The 19500-nt window shown below is 41.6% G+C and overlaps 1 protein-coding gene and 1 pseudogene across 2 annotated transcripts in view; one reads left to right on the top strand and one right to left on the bottom strand.

The window, feature by feature from the left end:
* Window positions 1–19500, top strand: part of NEBL (nebulette) — a 310537-nt gene that overhangs the window by 42632 nt on the left and 248405 nt on the right. The gene's annotated exons all lie outside the window — the stretch shown is intronic.
* LOC102506719 lies at window positions 494–3772 on the bottom strand (annotated as a pseudogene).

Below are 19500 nucleotides of genomic sequence, written 5' to 3'. Positions count from 1 at the left end.
AAAAAGCCATTATAAATGACACTCCAGAGTACCCTCAGAAGATGGGCTTCATTGTCCAGCAAATATGTTATGTGTTGGTAAAGTCTCCCTGCTACCAGGTTTTTCATAAATATTTTGGGGTGGTTCTTAGAACCAGCCAAAATGATTTTATTGAGTTATCTTCTATGACTCCAGTAACAGAAGGAATATGAGACTTGATTCCTGGCATTACAGAAATTATGTTATGACAGGAAGATAAGGGTATTCATTGGGAAAAAGTTAGAAAATCAGAAGTCAGTATACAAGGCAGAAATACTGGAGAGGAGGATAAGCATCTTCACTGCTGCTTTTTTCTTCTTTTCTCTTTTCCTTAGGAAACTGATCTGTGTCATATTTTCAACTGATGTCTCTATTGATGACTCATACTGATATCTGTTCCAGATTTCATAGCTGGACAGAGTATTTTTCCATCATCTCAAACCTCATCTCTCTAAACCTAACCAGATTAAGTTCCTTTTCTTTCTTTCTTTTTTTTTTTGTAAAAAAGGCTTCTTTATTGAGAGCAGCGAATGTAAAAAAAAACAAACAAACCAAAAAACAAAACAAACAACAATGACAACAATAAAGGTGTGAGGCTGGGGTGGCCCACCCTCCCATCTCCTCCAGGACCCACCCCTACCTCCCATGCCCTCCCACCCCACGCTGCAATTACAAAAGCCGCCCATGGTGCATACAAAAAGGGCGGGTTATATAGTGTCAAAAGCTCCTGAAAACTCCTTCATCTGCCAGGCACTTAGGATGAGGAAAGGAGAGAAGGGTGGGGAGGAGGCACGGGTCTGGGTCAGTGTGCACAAGTCCACGGGGGGAGGACTCACTGGCTGTGTCCTCCGTGATCCTAGTGCAGACCCCAAAGTGGGCCCGCCCCGGGCGCCAGAACTACCAGGAACTTCATTATAGGAAGGAGCTCCCCTTGAACCTGGCTCACCTCCAGCCTAGCCCTCCGGGGATGGAGTTGGCAGGTGAGTGGCAGAACTGGACCCGGTCAAGGGGAGGAGACCCATGCCAGAAATTGGGGTTACCTGAGGCACCCACACTGTCCCTGGTGGGGGAAGGGGTGGCAGAGAAAGCTGCCTAGCCCAAGGCCCTAGTCACCCAGTCTGGGTCTGAATCAGCCTCCCCACGGGCTGAGGATGGGGAAGGGGAGGAAAGCCCGGACCCCGCCAGACCTCAGCAGTGCCTGGGGTGCCAGGGCGGGGCCCCTGGGGCCCAGGAGGACGGGGATTTGCCCGTCATGCTGTGGGCACCCCTCAGGAGGTCCTCCCCTGCCCGTGCCATCCTGAGGCACAGCCTGCCTGGGCTCCCTCCTCACGGCTTGCTGTCTGCAGAGCTGTCTCCCAGGGTGTTGGCGATCTTGCTGAAGGAGGGCCGGTCCTTGGGGCTGAGGGCCCAGCAGTGCTACATCAGCCTATAGAGCTTGGAAGGGCAGCCCTCAGGCTGTGGGAGCCTGGCCTTCCCAGCCTGCAAGTCTGCCAGCACTTCATCGTCTGCCTTCCCACCATGGGGCATCTCCCCGTGGATGAACACTTCCCACATCAGCACTCGGAAGGCCCAGACATCAGACTTGGTGGAGAAGTCGCCCTCCAGGATGGCCTCGGGGGACATCCAGTGCAGGGGCATCCAGGCCTGGCGGAAGTGGTAGTACTCACTGTTGTACACGTCCTTGCTGAGCCCCAGGGCCGGCACCTTCACCTGTCCCTGAGCGCTGACCAAGCAGTTGCGAGCGGCCAGGTCCTTGCGTACAAATCGGTTGTTGGACGGGTGCTCCATGCCCAGGGCCACCTGCCACCTTCTGCCTCATGCTTAGGGGCTGAGTCTTCAATTTTTCATCCTTGTGACAACTGTGGGTTTTGGTGTGGCCTGGGTCAGGCAATGCAGATAGCCTGGCTTGCCCTCCTCCAGCTGGCTGTCTTGGGGCTTCTTCAGCCACGTGGGCACAGTGGCCACGGTGATGTTGACATCCTGTCGCCACTGACCGGCCAGGTTGGCTGCGTGGCAGGTGTAGACACCAGCATCGCTCTCAGCTGTGCTGGCAAACACCAGCTCGTGGCCCTGCTGGTAGACTCTGCCATGGGTGGGCAGCTGGATCCTGCATGCTCCCACCATACACTGGGTCCAGAAGACCCTGGGGTGGGGCGGGCAGGCCACACGCTCCTCACTGCCAGCTGTGAACACCCGTGGCTCAAAGGGCGGCAATCTCTGCCTGGTGGAGTGTGGCCTCCAGGACGATGGGAGGGCCCCTCTGCCCCTGGCCGATGCAGCGGTAGACCCCTGCATTGCATGGTCGGACCTGGGTCAGCAGCAGGGACCCACTGGCAAACACCATGGCTCTGCGGAGGTGCGGGGGACGACTGCGGTTAGTGATGGGAGTCTCATCCAAAGATCCACTGCAGGGTCGCGGGAGGCTGGGTGGAGAACTGACAGTGGAACATGGCCTCCTCATTCCTTGCCACGACCATATCTTGCGGCGCCAGCACCACCCTGGCAAAGCTCTCATCAGCAATGCTGAAGGTGAACTTCTGGCTGCTGCAGGCCTGGCCAAATGCATTGTGGGCACAGCAGGAGTAGATGCCACTATGCTCAGGCTGGTCGGCCAGAGGGTCAGGTTCCGCTCCTTGCTGCTGACTGTGTGGTTGCTCTGGCCATCAGCGAGGGGGCTCCCATCTTGGAACCACTGGTAGGTGGGCTGAGGGTGCCCATCAATGTGACAACGCAGTGTGACCTGGGCCTGTGGCTGGATCTCGGCTTCTGAGGCTTCATGCTTCAGAACCACGGGACCGGTCTCAATCCATTTGATGTTGAAGGAGGCGTTGGCACTGCAGGCCTCCTCGCTGGTGGAGTCATCCCAAGCCACGCACTGGAAGGCACCTGAGTCCTGCGCCGCTCCGTGTCCTGGACAGGGGCCCCATCCAGCAGCCAGTACACGTGCACTGGGCCTGGGGCCTCGACCTTACAGCGGAGCAGCGCCCGCGCCCCTGCAGCGCATCCTGGGAGGACGGCTCCTTGATGAAGACAATGGCTGCCTCTGCACCGCCCAACAGCGGCAGCAGCAGGACGCTGAGCAGAGGCAGCCGGCGGGGGCTCCTCGGGGCTCCGCGCGCGACTCCCATCGCCACAGGCCCGGGGAACGGAGTGGGCGGGCGCACGGCGGGCTCGCGGTCGGCGCTCCCTGGGGGCCAGGAGGCCGAGCTCACTGGAGCTCGGGCGCCGCTGCAGCAGCCGTAGCCGGAGTCCCTAAGTTCCTTTTCCTTTTTCTATAATGGATCTCTGTTCTAATCACCCAGGCTCAAAGTCATTGATTATTTCTGTATATGCATATTTCCTTATGTTCATCCATTGCCATTGCCACTCTGCCCTGGGTTGTGAGCAGATCAAGAGAATAGAAGAGATTTTTAACTAAGTGAGCCCATATGTGCAGAGCAGGTGTTGTGGGCAGAAGGAAATAAAGTGATGTTCTTGGAACTCTGATGGAAGACACGGTCAGTAGAGTTTCGACTGAATAGTGCTGAGAAAGATCTGTTTCCAGGCAAGAGATACAGTGGAAGAAATCCCCACATTCCTTGGCCTGAAACGTGTGTTACCTGTTGATTTGCTTAATATTGGTATATCAAATTTTGATTAATAGAATTTTGCTTTAAATGTTTTGGAAAAGCTTAGTGTTGAAGCCTATTATTAAATTTACATTTTTCTACTGCTGTGCTTTTCTGGTGTACTGGTAACTTTACAGGCCAAACACATTGATTTTCAGCTCCGTGGTCTCCAGGCTGTCTCATGTGTAGCTGATGATTTGTGGAATGAGCTGCATTGCGTCATAGGACATTTCTTGCTGATAGTATTTGAACAGAGATGGCACTGCTATTTCAGATACTGAACACATGAGCCTGGCCTTCGGTAGAAGACTGGACTAGCTTTCTATCACCCCTTCTAAGATTAAGATTTTATCTTTTTATAGTGCTTCATCAGAATTATTTAGTGATTTATTTCTACTGTTATATAATGTACTGGCAATAAGCAGGTATTGTTTTGGCTTTTTCTATATAGCACCTTGGAAAGTATAAGGTTAAACACTTACAAATGACACTCAAGGGTGGCTCCATTGACAGAGTGTGGATTACACTGTGATTGTTGAAGTAAACTAAAATATTATTTTGACTTTGTCGGCATGGAACTCAGTGGTAGGTGTCTGCTGAACCTTGGAAGGACTGGGTTTATTAGCATTTTCATGGCATTAAGGTGGTCCATGGACAGTTAGCCTGACCAGGTTTCTCAAGTTATGTAGTTATAAAGGCTCAGGGTGTCTCTCCATAAGAGAGGTAGAAGGGGTTAGAAAGAAATATCTTTTCCTTCTTTGAACTGAAGCTATGAAAGGGTGTAATTTGGGGGGGGGGCTTGATGTATTCCATAAAAAATAAAAAGATTCAGAGCCAAGCACACTTCAGGACTGATCTCCTGGGTTCTGCTAGGTTTTTCAGTCATGTCTGGTTTTCTCAGTCTGATACCTTCAAAGATCCCCCTCTACTTCAGGGAGGAAGCTAGAGGTTATTGTATGGAGCTTGAAAAATGTTGTTCCTTTAGATCCTTTGCCAGTATTCCATCATCGTCCTGAAACAAAGGACATGGTAAACACCCATAGCTTACACAATGGAAGAATTCCTTTGAACAAGATTGACCATGGAGAAAATATGTTCCTAGCAGCAAATGCAGAGCTGTGTGTATCTGACATTAGCTCCAGATTTCACTTAAGACGTGTGGCTTCACTCTGGAGTGCATACTTCTCTGCAGTGAGCATCTTCATTCTCACTCTGCCCCTCTCACGGAGGTGGTCCTCAGTGTTTTTTGCTCTCACAGAGTCCTTTTGAAGAGCGCCAATTAATAAATGTAGAAGGAATGATGGAAGAGAAAAATCCATATTTTAATTAATCAGTGATTCAGGAAAGAATAATCAGTGGATGATAGTCAGTGGGTGAGATTGCTGAAGAACAGAATATTCTCAAAGTGTCACCTTTTGGACTGTTTGATTACAAAGGGAAAAAGGCACCTTGAAGATGGAGAATACTAAACATGTGATCGAATTTGAGCAACCTAACATCACCAAAAGAGGAATAAATTGATGTCATTTACCCACTGATTTGATGGCTCTGCCTGTCACTTAGGCAGCATTCCTGCTCCAAATGTTTAACCCTGAATCTAATCATGAGGGCTTGTTTCCTTAAGAAATGCCAATCATTATAAACCAAAAAAAGCTAGGGAAGCTTCTTTTTAATTAAAGGAGACTAAAGAGATATGACAACTAAATGCAGTGTATGATCTCAGATTGCATCCTAGATCAGGGAAACAGCTATAAAGGACATTTATTGGGCTATTTGGAGAAATTTCAAAGTGGACTGTATATTTGATAATAGCAATGTATCAGTGTTAAATTTCCTGAGTGCAATAATTTTGTGTATGTACGAGGATGCCTTTGTTCTTAGGAGATTCATATCGAAATATTTACTACTTAATTGTCATGATGTTTGCTACTAACTTTCATATGAGTCATATAAAAATATTACATATGATCATTTTTATTATATATAATTTATATAATAAAAACATATGTACATTCAAGTATAATACATTATATTAAATATATTATACATACTTGCTTTAAACACACATGCATTTGTGTGGATGTGTGAAGCAAATACGGCAAAATGTTGACAATTGGTGAATTTAGATCAAGTGCATAGTCATTGCACTATTTTGAAATCTTTCTGAGGTTTGAAATTTTTCAACATAAAAAGTTGGAGGGAAAAAGAACTTTTGTTTTAGGGATGAGGTAATGGAGAAAAAAGCTGAGCTGCTAATAAACTCATGTGCATGAAAAATGGCATTTTATTACTATTGAGTGAAGCAAGGTTAGATGATACAGTCCATTGAAAATAAGTATTCGCAAACATAAACTGTTGAGTGAGCTTGACTCAGATAGTCTGGAATTAAATATTTTTCGTGTAGAGAAAGGATTGCAGTTGGGTGTCTTAGTCTTTTTTGTTCCGACAATATTGACTTTCTCCTGTTGGAAGTCCTTAGCTCACAGGATTGTTGTAAAAATTGATGAGAGAATGTATGTAAAAGTGCTCTGTAAGCTGTAAAAATAACATCTCCAAGTTTCTGTGTTTAGGGTACAACTTGTACTGAACTGTAACACCCAGTGTCGTATTTTATCAGTGTTCAGAATATGCATTCACAGGAAGACAAACTGGATCAATTACTTTATTAAGACTCATTCCATTACATATGTAATTTAGAAAAATAAAGCTGCCTCCATGTAGGTGAGATTAATGTAGGTATGCCTTATGGCATGTCTAGAACAGTGTCTAAATACATATAAAACCAATATTAGCTTTTCATTAATGAAACGAAACTTCGCTTACTTCTTCGCTCATTTAACCAGTTGCACTTATGGAAAATTTTTCCCTAGAGGTTGGAGAAAGAGCGAACAAGAGGTTTAACATAAGTTAATAAAACATTAAATAGAGAAAAACTTAGAGTTGCTTGCTGTGCTGTTGTTATCCTGTGAGAGCTTCAATTTAGGTTTTTAAGTATGCTTTCAGAATTTTATTATTACACTAAATATAAAGTTGAGTCAGTATGTATGGAGTACTTGGATTGAATGTGGAAAATGAACATTTTGCCCATTCAGAGGCAGACAGGCCAGGATATCTACAAAATGGTGATATTTTATCTCTGACTGAAAGGAAACTATAGAAAGAATGATGACAAGGAAGGAATTAGGGGGAACAAATAGAATCCATTCGCTAGAGGAGACATTCCTGTTGGTTATTGAACTTGGCAAGATTCTTCTGCTCGTGTAGACAGTTTGGGTGTAGCCTGTGGTGGGCACAGGTTTCACTGGTAGTTAGCCAGAGTGACACTAGGTTTCTGTCTTTGTCACTTGGCATATGAGGTTGATTATGATGATGAATATTTTAAATGATAGCATTCATTGAGTAATTGCTGTGTACTTGGAGCAATGTTAAATGCTTTATGTGTGTTTCCTCACGTAAATCTCTCTGAGATAGAGATATACTTCTAACATCCTTATTTTACAGTTAAGCAAGGTAGACTCAGAGAGGTTAAATAACTTGTGTAAGGTCACACAGAAAGTAGTGGCAAAGTTGCTTCTTGAAGCCCAGGTGGTCTGACTCCAGAACCCATTTTTATAACCACAACACTATACTTACCAACTCTCTAGAGTTGATACTGGAGAGAACAGATTAAGAAGATGTGGAGACTTTTTAGAGGTAAGACACATTTTTCTTTTAGTGATGATAGAGTAAAAGGGACTGAAGTAATTCTCAAAGCTTAAAAAAATTAAAAAATAACTAGGGAAAATATATGAAACAACAATTTTCAGACATTAGACAAGGAGCACAAACAGTAATCTCAGAGAAGGGAAACAAATGAGAGTGCCTGTCTTCCCGCCTGGAGTATGTGTTATATTTTCAGACATATAACAGAGCCTGGCCATCACCCTCAGTTGAGAAAACACAGTTCAGAGTTTGAAGAGGCTACAACCACTGGAGTTCCCAGTGTCAGGTCCTGGATAGGAGAGATGTGCACAGCCAGCCAGCTCCAGAGATCTGCAGAGTCTTCAGTGGACAGAAAACTGTCTGAGGCCAGGGGGATACATGGCAAAGGAACAGGTGAAATCATCCCTGGAGCTCAGTCATTTGTATTTTCCTCCCCTCAGAGTGGAAAGACCTGCTAATGTTCAGGGTATCAGCTGGAGTTCTCAGAAGACCATTGCCTCAGTTGTGTGTCAAAACTAACCCTTAGATTAGACACTCTTCTGGTCTTGCTTAACAAAGCTTAAAAGTGAGCCATGGAAGGATCAAGTTGTTTCCAAGTTACTTTATTGCATCCAACACAAAGCCCCCAAATATTTAAAGGAATATTAAAAAATAAATAACCCTCCAACTTCATCAATCTAAAATTCACATTGGCAACCAATCAGAAATTACCAGGCATTTAAAGAAGCAAGAAATATGACCCATAATGAGGAGAAAAACAATCTATAGAAAAAGGCCCAGGAATATGACACTCTAAATTCCTATGTTCAAGTCCTAACCCTCAATGAGATTGTATTTGTAGAGAGGGGCCTTTGGTAGTATGGTGGTTAGGGTTAGATGAGATTATGAGGGTGGGACCCTCATTATGGAATGAGTGGCTTTATAAGAAGAGGAAGAGAGAAAGATTGCTCCCTCTGCCTCATGAGGAATCAGCAAGAAGACCACTGTCTACAAACCAGAAAGAGGATCCTCACCAGGAACTGAATTGGCTGCACCATGCACTTGGGCTTCTGGTCTCCAGAACTGTGAGAAAGAAATGTCTGTCATTAAAGCTACTCAGTCCATATGATGTTTTATCTCAGTGAACTGAGCTAGCTAAAACAAGGGCATTAAAACAGCGATCACAGCTGTACTCCATATGTTCAAATGGTGGAGGACAACATGAGTTTGATAAAGAGAGACACGGAAGATGTAGTAAGGACCCAAGTCAGACTTCTCGAGCTGAAAAATATAATGAGGCTAAGAAATACAGTGGGGTGATGAACAGCAGATTGGACACTGTAAATAGAATAATTAGTAAACTTGAAGATGTAATAATTATCAAAAATGAAACAAAAAAATGGAAAGAAATTAACAACATCAGTGAATTATGGGACAACAACAAGTAGCCTGTCGTGTATGTAGTTATTTTCATAAGAGGGTGGGGTGAGAGGTAGGAGAGATACAGAAAAAAAAAAAAACAAACCAAAACCCAAAAACAGAAACAAAACAAAACAAAAAAAACCCAAACCCTTAAGAAATAAAGGCTGAAAATTTCCAAATTTGGTGAGAACTAATCCTACAGATTCAAGGGCTGTACAAGCCGCAATCAGAAGAGTGAAGAGAACTGCACCAGTGTACTGACCATCATGACCAAATTGCTTAACCACCAATATTACAGAAAAATATCTTAAAAGCAGCCAGGGACAGAGCATATTTTTGAGCAGGAGTTTTATCAGGATAAAGACAGTCATTTAAAAATGATAAAGGTATCATTTTATCAAGAGGATATAACAATCCTAAATGTGATTGGAGATGCTTATTTGAAACTGAAAGTAGAAAAAGCCAAATCCATATTATAGTTGGAGATTTCAACACTTTTATCTCAATAATTGATAGACTAAGTAAACAGAAAATTGGAGAGGATATTGAGTACATGAACAACATTATCAATTAACATGACCTAATTGTAACCTGTAGAACATTGCACCTGACAACAGCAGAATGTACATTCTTTTCAAGTGCACATATCAAGATAGACTATTATTTTTAGCCATAAAACAAATCTTAATCAGTTTAAAAGAGGTTAAGTCATATGAAGTATGTTTTTTGACCACAGTGGAATTAAATTAGAAATCAGTAACAGAAAGATATCTGGAAAATCTCCAAATAGTTGGAAACCACATAACATACTTCCAAATAACTATTGGTCAAAGAAGACATCCACAAGTGAAATTAGAAAATATTTTTAATTGAATGAAAATTAAAACAACATGTTACAATTTGTGAGTTACAAATAAAACAGTGCTTAAAGGGAAATTTCTAGCATTAAATGCATATGTATATTAGGAAAGTAGAAAGCTCTAAAATCAATGACCTAAATATACCATAAGAAACTAAGGAAAAAAAGAGCAAATTAAATCCAAAGTAAGCAGAAGGAAAGAAATAAAATGTAAGAGCAGAAATCAATGAAATAGAAAATAGAAAAATAAGAAAAACAATGAAAGCAAAAGCTAATTTTTTGAAAAGAAAATTGATGAATCTATAGCTAGAATGATTAAGAAAAAATGAATAGGTGCAAATAACCAATATGAGAAATGATAGACATGACATTACTACAGATTCTACAGATACTAAAAGGACAGTAGGGAATATTATGAACAGATTCATGTCAATAAATTTGCCAACTTTTAGGTGAAATGGAAAAATTTCTTAAAAGAAATACATACTACAAAAACTCAAAAAGAAATAGGCAAATTGAGTAACCATATTTCTTTAAAAATGACTTAGTTGTATTTAAAAACATTTCCACAAAGAAAACTCCAGGCCCCATTGCTTTCACTGGTGAATTCTACTAAACAATTAAGGAAAAAATATCAATTCTACACAAATTCTTTCAGAGAACCGTAGAGGCCATGAGGCGAGCATTATCCTAATTCTAAAACTAGACAGAGAAATAATAAGAAATGAGAATTACAGACCAATATCCTTCATGAACACAGCTGCAAAAGTGCTTAGCAAACTTTCACCAGTCAAATCCAACAATATAGGAAAAGGATAATACATTATGGCCAACTAGGGTTTACCAGGAATGCTGGTTTGTTTTAAAATATAAAAAGTCAGTAAGTGTTATTCATATCAGCAGAATAAAAAAGAAAAACCATGTGTGTATCTTTATAGATGTAGAAAATGCATTTGACCACATCCAGCATTCCTTTCTGATAAAAACTTAGAAAACTAGAAATAGAGAGGAACTTCATCCTGATTTAAGGCATCTATGACAGATGTAATGCTAACATCTTACTTAATGGTGAAAGACTGAACACTTTCCTCTGAGATGAGGAGCAAGGCAATGATAGATACCTGTTTTCACCACTTCTATTCAGCATAGTCCTACAGGTTCTTGTCAATGCAATAAAGCAGGATAAAGAAATGAAAAGCACATAGATTGGAAAAGAAGGATAACTGCCTTTGTTTACAGACAATATGATTCTCTACGTAGATAATCCTAGGGAATCTAAAAAAAAGCTATGGAGCTAATAAGTGAGTTTCATAAGATTGAAGGATGCAAGATCCCTGTACAAAATTATTTATATTTCTCTATACCAACAGTGAACAACTGGAACTTGAAATTGAAAAACAACACCATTTACAATAGCATCAAAAATATGAAGTACTTTGGGATAAATTTAACAAATTGTGTAAAAATAAGACCTTTACACTAAAATGCAGAAAATGTTGCTGAGAAAAATCTATTAAGGTCTAAATAAATGAGTAGGTGTGCCAAGCTCATGGATTGGAATACTCAGTATTATTTTGTCAATTCTCAAATTGATCTGTATATTCAATATTATCCCAATTGAAATCCCAGAAGCCTTTTTGTTTTATAGAATTTGACTTGCTGATTCAAAAACATAATTTTGAAAAAGAAAAACAAAATTGGAACATATACCACCTGATTTCAAGACCTATTATAAATCTACAGTAATTAAGACAGTGGTAGTAGCATAAAGGTAGGAGATACATAAAGCAGTGGAAAGCAGTGGTTTTCCATAAAGACTGCAAGTTAATTCAATTGGGTAAGGAAAATTCTTTCAGCAAATGGTGTTGGAATAACTGTATAGCCATATACATGAAAAAAAAAAAAAAAGGACCACAATCCTTCTTACACCACATACAAAAATTAACTTGAAGTGGATCACAACTTAAATGTAAGGGTTAAGACACATTCCTAGAAGAAAATGTAGAAGGAAATTTTAGTGACCATGAATTAGACAAATATTTAAAAAATATGACACCAAAAGCACAAACTATAGGAAAAAAAAGGGTAAATTGTACTTCATGAAAATTAAAACTTTTTATTTTATTTTATTTTATCTTTTAAAACATTTTTTTATTGCATTATAGTCATTTTACAATGTTGTGTCAAATTCCAGTGTAGAGCACAATTTTTCAGTTATACATGAACATACATATATTCATTGTCACATTTTGTCTTCACTGTGAGCTACCACAAGATCTTGTATATATTTCCCTGTGCTATACAGTATAATCTTGTTTATCTATTCTACATTTTGAAATCCCAGTCTGTCCCTTCCCACCCCCCCACCCCCTTGGCAACCACAAGTTTGTATTCTACGTCTATGAGTCTCTTTCTGTTTTGTATTTATGCTTTTTTTTTTTTTTAGATTCCACATATGAGTGATCTAAAATTTTTTCTTTTTTAAAGATGGTAAATAAGAAAATGAATCTGGAAGCTAGAGACAGGGAGAAAATATTTGCAAAGTATGTATCATACAAGGGGCTTGTAGCTACAATATATAAAGAACTCAGGAACTTAACAGTAAGAAGGCAGAAAACTCAAACATGGACACAGGAGTTGGAGAAGCATCTTTTTTTTCAACAAGGCTAGTCATTAGGTAGATGTAAATTAAAACCACAATGAGATGCCACTGCATTCTTGTTAGAATGGCTGACATTAAAAAAGAGTGACCATATCAATAGTTGGAAAGGATATGGAGAAACTGGGACTGTAAAATGCTGCTAGTGGGTACATAAAATAGTAAAGTATTTTACAAAACCATTTGATAGTTTCCTAAAAAGTTGGATACTGTACCCCACAGCCATTCCACTCTAAGATAGCTATCTGAGAGAAGCAAAACAGGTGCGTGCAACATATGTGTATAAAGACTTGTCCACGAGTGTTCATACACCTGTAGCTTTGTTTCTAATAGCTCCAAACTGGGAACAACTCAAATGTCCATCAACTGATGAATGGATAACTTCTGGTGTGTTCATTACAATTTAATACCAGTTAGCAATAAAAAGGAACAAACAATCAATGCACTCAACAATGTGGGTCTCAAAATAATTATACTGAGTGAAAGAAATCAGGCTGCAACATGTATATACTGTGTGATTCATGTAGAAATAAAATTCTGGAAAATGCAAACTGATACATAGAAACCAAACCAATATTGATGGTTCCCTGCATTCGGGTTAGTGGGGGAGGAAGAGGAGATGGATTACAAAGGGATATGAAGAAATTGTTATGATGGAAATGCTCATTATCTTGATTCTGGTGATGGTTTCATGGCATATATATGTCAAAACCCATTACATTGTACATTTTAAATATATGCATTATACTGTGTGCCAATTACACCTCATTAAAGCTGTAAAAAGGATCCTGACTTTTACCACTGGTGAGATGCTGAGGTAGCATATTAAGAGTTGTGGTAGAAGCCTAGAAATTCAGAGCAGATGAGACCTTAGAGATGATCTTTATCAGCACTGAGAAGGAAATGATCTGTCCAGGACAGTCACACATCATTCAGTGAAGCCTGTTGAAATGCTGCATCTTGTGACACTCCCCTAAGGATGTCAGTTCCAGGAAGACTGGCACATCCTGTCCAGCTTTGTGGCTTCCATCTGTTTTAGATGATGTTTTGTACACAGTGGTGCTTAGTAAATGTATGCTGGTTATTTGAAAGCGTGATGTTTCCTAAGCGGAATTATAGATGAGAACCGCTTCACTTTCTTGGTGTAGTGGAAAGATACACTCAGTTAAGTGGTAGATCTTATTACAGTTTCCACTTGTTAAACTTTTGGGAGTTTCCTTTGGGCACAAAATTGTTTTATTGGCATGCTTGGCACTGCTTGGGTCTAGGAAAGCCTCTGAGGTGGAACAGAAATGATTGGGGTACGTACTACTCAGGGTCTGCAAGTGACAGAGAAGCCAAATAATTGCAGCTTAAAAAGGATAGAAGTGTATTTCTCTATCACTTAAGTCTGTGACACCATCAGAGACCCAGGTTCATTCTTGTTTTTCCACCATTTCTTCATCCACATGTGTCACGGTGACTCCTACGGTGTCTACTTTCCCTCCAACAAGAAGGGGTGGGAGGAAAGGGAAATGGAACGTACAACCAGGAAGTTGCACCCATCCCTTCGGTGCAGATTGTTTTGGCCTGGGCTGCTGCTTGGCCACACCTAGCTGCCAGAGTGCTGGGCATGAGGCCTGATCTTGGAAGAGCAGGGTATCGGTTTTGTGGGGATGACTAGCAGTCTGAGCCGCAGCGAAGGATCTGAGTATCCAGGAGTTTTCGACTTACAGAGGACTGGAGTTCAAGAAGGTCATGATAGTGTAATGTCACCCAGTCCTTCCCTTTTTGCTTCAATTCAGAAGGACAAAGAGGAAAAAGTCTGAGGGACGTAGCTCAGTCTTCTTCCCCATCGCTGACACACCCACTTCTGTTTCAGGCTGTGAATGAAGGGGATGACCTTCTGTCTCTGAAGTTACATTTGGATGGTTATTATTTCCTCCAAAAAGCCACAAAATGTTCTCATGGAAGGTCGATAGGCGGGAATGAAATCTCTGCTAAGAAAAACTGCTACAAGGGACATCTGAGGCAGACTGGCAGGAAATGTGTTATTAGCATTTAATAACAGATGGTAGTTTAGTCATTGCTGAGGACTTTTTATTACTGTTTAAAAAGAATCAATTGCTTACAGTTTTGTGAAGCAGCTGATTTTCATTTTCACTTTTTCAAGGGGAAGAAACCGAGTCCTAGGAGGGTGTCTAATGAAGCAGCTCTGTTTGAGGAGTGAACTTGTGGCCCAGATCAATCCTGGAAACTCAAATTATGGGTTTGCCATCCATTTCTTTGCCCATTAGGTCATCTTTTCTTTTGGAGAAAATGAGAGATGATCTAAAGAAAAAGAAAGAAAATTTAAGAACTTTCCTCCCCAAGCCCTGTATTAATAGACTTGACATTTCTCTGTTGATTGTCCCAAGGTTGACCCCCTAGAGCTCACGGAAAACTGGACTGCCTGGTCCTCAGAACCACACACGGTGCTCTTTATCTTTTAAGCAGGATGCAAAAGTGTTGCTTAGCAACAGTGATTCTTCCAGCTCTCACCACTGCTGCAGCCCATGGAACTGACAATAGAGTGGAGTTTGAGAGCGAGATCCTCATTTTTCAGCTTCTTTGTTGTGGTGAGGGGGAATAGAGAAAGACAAGGCAAATCAGATGGAGGAATCACAGTCAACAAACAGCACGGTGCAGGAGGCCTTTGGCTGATGGTGGAGAATGGTCGAGTCGTATGCATCCTACACGTGATTAATAAATGCTGGCTGGGAGAATTAAAAGGGAATAATCACAGCACCAGAGGTTAATTAGAGAAAGTAAAGAGGCAGCAGAATGAGGTGGCTGGGCTGTCTGGAAGCTTCTGATCGACGGGGTGTCTAGAGCACTTTTCATCTTCTCTCTGTTTGGGGGAATTTTTGTTTGTTTCTTTTATTTTTTTCCCTTTTGGTCCAGGTTATTGGGGAAGTTTTTGAAGGGAGATAGAAGTGGTTGGAGGGAAGCTTTTAAAGTTTTCCCCAACTTACTTATTGGCAACCCTAAAAGTGGGCAAAGCAGCTTATTCCTGAGTTCTGAGTGTTTAAAAAGATGTTTAGGACAGCAAGTTTGAGTGATGCTCAGGAGTTGGCCTCTTTGTGGCTCCTGTGGACACTGGGAGATGCTCTTCAGCCTTTGAGGCAGTTTTAATGTTAGAAATGCCCTCATTTCCTGGCTCAGATTCTTTCTCGCTCTTTCCATCATTTCACGGAGGTAGGATGGAGGAGCATGTGCTGACCACTCACAGGAGACATTTTAGACCTGAGAGATTACAATCTTTCATATCAAATGCAGTTACAGCCCTTTGTAGAGCGGTTTTCTGAAGTGAATCAGATGGGTTTTTGCAGAGCTGAAGGAAGTCAGAGGATGAAATAAATAAAAGCAGAGAGGAAATTGAAAGGGGTGTGTGTGGGGGAAACATATGTTTTCAGATGATATTTTAAAATAGATGGAGACTTGATGAGACAGAGATGCTGAGGACTGACTCCAGATGGCAGGAATAGCAGTGGCAGGCTGGTGTCAAAGGATAGAACGCAGGCTGGCACCAGACAGGGGAGCAGGCGGTGGGAGCAGGAGAAAGAGGCTTGGGGGGGCAGTGAGTGAGGCCGCCATGCTGGTGGGCAGGGCCCTGGGAGCTTTTGAGCTTGTCTAGAAAGGAATTAGAATGAACTCATGCCCATCACTTACACTTTAATCATTTACTCAGTAAGTTCATGTCTTTTAATAGGCTTTCATCATGTTTATGAAAAAGGGAAACTTCCCTCTGACTTCTTTGCTAAGGCTGTGGTTCTAGGCAAAACAATATTCAACTTGTTCACAGATGAGAGCCCTTGGAGGAAGGGGGCCAGAGGAAGATTCTATCATTTTTTTTTCTGTATACATTCAAATTATGGTGCTACATACTGAAGAACATTTATGCTTTCCTGTAACAGTCTTATAGACTTCTTTAGGACCTGAATTCATCTTCATGGATTGATTGGAAGGAGAAGAATTATTGAGAGAGAGGAAATTGAGGAACAAGAAATGATTCCAGTTCTGGTGTTAAGATGTCCAGAGTGGACTCATTACTAAGAGGGACAGAGAAATCCATCCACAGTCTCTGTGTGGAAAAGAATGTAGTTTTACTTGCATAATAATTATTTCACATTACTGGGTTTCCTGACTGAATTTGGCATTATTATTTCATTCCGTGAGCATTTATTGATGGCCTACTGTGTGCGCAGAAGAGTTCTAGGGCTACAGGGAGGAAAACTGTCATGGTTCTGCCTGTGTCTTTTGTGTAAATGAAGTGAAACTGTCTCCTTTCATGTCTGTAGTCTGCGTGGGTCCTACTGCCTGCGTCCTGACACTGCTGTAAATCTACACCCAACCCACTGTTTTGCCTCTTTCCAGCTGACCCACGGTTACTGATTTCTGCCTTTCCTAACAACTGTTTATGCTTACAGAATTGTTGGTAGCAGCCCTTAGCTATCAGGGTTACAGAAAACATAAAGATTCAAAAGGAGATTATTGTAAGTGTTCGTTTTATGTAGGGCCGTGAATTAGGATGGCAACCCTTGTCTAGCCCATTAAACAAGAATGTGCATGCAGAAGGTGGCTGCCCCTGTGTCATTAGAGTCTTTTGCAGGGAGCTGTGGCTATTACATCAATAAAAAAGCCTAATGTCTTCATTTACTGCGTGGTTCCTGTCATGTCTCAGGGAAAAGCCAATAATTTCAGTTGTTGCGATGAAAGTCATTGCTTTGGGGAGGGTGGCATTCCAGTGCCGTCGGAAATGGACTGACTCAGCCATGTCTTTTCTGTTTCCATTTCTCTTGGACTTTTCCATTTGTTCCTGTTGCTCTCCATGGAAACCTGTTTGTCAATCTTTTGTTGGTCATGATGTAAGCAGGATAGTACGGGCAGGGCCCCCAAAGCCTGACAATACAAAAAATGACTAGTTTAGCTGAAAAGGAGACAAGCCGATTGCGAGAGGGAACAGAAGGGATGCACCCTGTTGTCAAGTTCATTTTATTTGCTAACAGGCAACTAGTGATTGTGACTTTTATTTGGAAACAGTAAAGAATTGACAGTGTGTGAGCAGAAATTCCCAAAGTTGTGGGAGCTGAGAAGTTAAAACTCTGACAACTGTAGTTAAATGAAATATAAGGTGAGAGAGAGGACTTTCTTGTTTGTAAGAACATCTTGTGGATTATTGCTACTGGGACTGAGCAGGGCAGAGGAGCCGGCAGGGGAGCTAGAATGAAGGAGATGGTAGAGACAAGTCAGTTTCTTCTGTAGAGCACAGGGAACTCTGTTCAATATCCTGTAACACCCTTTAATGAAAAAGACTATGAAAACCAATCTGTGTATGTATATGCATGAACGGGACATTGTGCTGGCCACCAGAAATTGACCCATTGTAACTGATGGTGCTTCATTTAAAAAATAAATATATAAATACATTTTTTTTAAAAGTAGAGACAAGTTAAGGAAAGATAGACCGATGGGATGAAACCAGTCTAAATCTCTTAAAAATATACACTCAAAATCGAGTAGCTCTAAAATCTTGTCTAAATATTCTGTTCTTTACAGACCCTTTAAGAATGTCTGAGTGACTTCTTCAGGTGAATTGAAGGTACTACCCTCAGCAAAACTTTTTGGGACCAGGTGTTCTATGTAGATTGTGTTATGTCCTAGCTCAAGCTAAAGCAGTCAGTCTTTTGTCTTCCCAAAGTCCAGGATGCTAACAAGAGGATCGCTTTGACATAGTACATCTTTCTATGGGGGAAAATAAATTGGGTTGCATGTGAGCTCCAACCACCTTGAAGAAAAAAGTGCTGCATCACTGCTGTGGATAATGTTACATTTAGAGTTTTAGAGCCAGAAGATAATCTGGTGGAACCTCTTCACTGCACTGATGAGGGAGCTGCAACCTGCAAGGTTCAATGACTTGTTCAGTCTGGCTACTGGATTAGTAGAGACCAGAAGCCAGGTTTTCTTACTTACATTCCAGTTCTGGCCTCTTTTGTGTAGTACTCTGAGGACTGGTTGGGGAGGAGGCATGAGAAAGCCGAACCCACGTCTTCCTGTCACTTTCTCCAAAAGCTGATGTCCCTGGATTACTCCCGACTGAGACAGACTGAGGCCAACCAGGGGCCAGAGATGAACACCGCCGGCTATCCCTCTGTCTTTGCTTCTCCATTCAATTCAAGGTGACTTAATACGGAAAATGTTCACGATTCAGGAGAAAATTGCCAGTCTGATTTGAGCCATACGTCCCATTCTCAGGTTATGCACTAACTATGATTTGCTTCGAATTTCTTAAGCGCAACAATTTGAACAGCAGTTTAGTGGTTTGGTGTTTAAAAGGTAGAAATTATGTGACTATCATAGTTCATAACACCCTTAACTCAGTGTTTTCCAAACATTTGTTGGTTTAGAATTTAAATGAGTTTCTGCAGCTAAGGGGACTTGTGCTTGGCTTTGACCACGTCTGCTCATCTGCTTCCTTCACTCTGACCTTGATCACCTTATCCCTCCCTCTACCTACTTTTCTTAGGCTATACTTTCCCCATCTCGGTCCACACCTCGGCCAAATGTCTTCTCCTTTTACTGCCCACTTGGTAACTGTGTACTGGGTAGGACATTTGTCTTTCAGGGCAGCGGTCCTAAAATCTTAGGCGACCTAAGAGGAGTCCCTGTTACGCTTAGACCCCACTCTTAGCTCCTGATCCCGCTGGTCTTAGAGGAGGCTTTGGAACCTGTATCTTAGATAAACACTAATATTGACTTTGATGCAGGTGATCCATGAACCACAGTGTTTAATGGTGTCAAATTTTGGATGCACTGATATCAGTCATAGGGACATTGACACTTTGGATGCCTTTACTTAATGGTGAGGAGCTTTTTCTGTGCTATTCCAGCCACTGGTTCTGTCTGTGTGCCCTGGCACTTCACTAGCACTTAAGAATAGTTGCTGGAGAAGAACTCTAGTTTCTCGTACAGTATTGTCACTCTTCCAGTTGATGAATCTGGCTCAGTGTATTTCACTTTCAATACTGTGAGGCTTGGAAGCCAAGAGGTGACCACACCTTGCCAACTGTTGTTAAAAAGGGATCTGGAAAACACATCATGCTACCACCAAAGAATGACATTTTAGAAGAACCAGGCTTTAAGTAATAGCTGACTGCCAGCCTTCTTTAAGACTCTTAAGAGCTCATGAGAACAAATTAATTTGAGTAATGATGCTTAAAGTGTCAAACCACGGA

The sequence above is a fragment of the Camelus ferus genome, chromosome 35 (genome assembly GCF_009834535.1).
Source record: "Camelus ferus isolate YT-003-E chromosome 35, BCGSAC_Cfer_1.0, whole genome shotgun sequence".
NCBI classification, from domain to species: Eukaryota; Metazoa; Chordata; class Mammalia; order Artiodactyla; family Camelidae; genus Camelus; species Camelus ferus.
The sequence above is the reverse complement of the archived record's forward strand: the minus strand, read 5'-3'. Positions and strand labels throughout refer to the sequence as shown.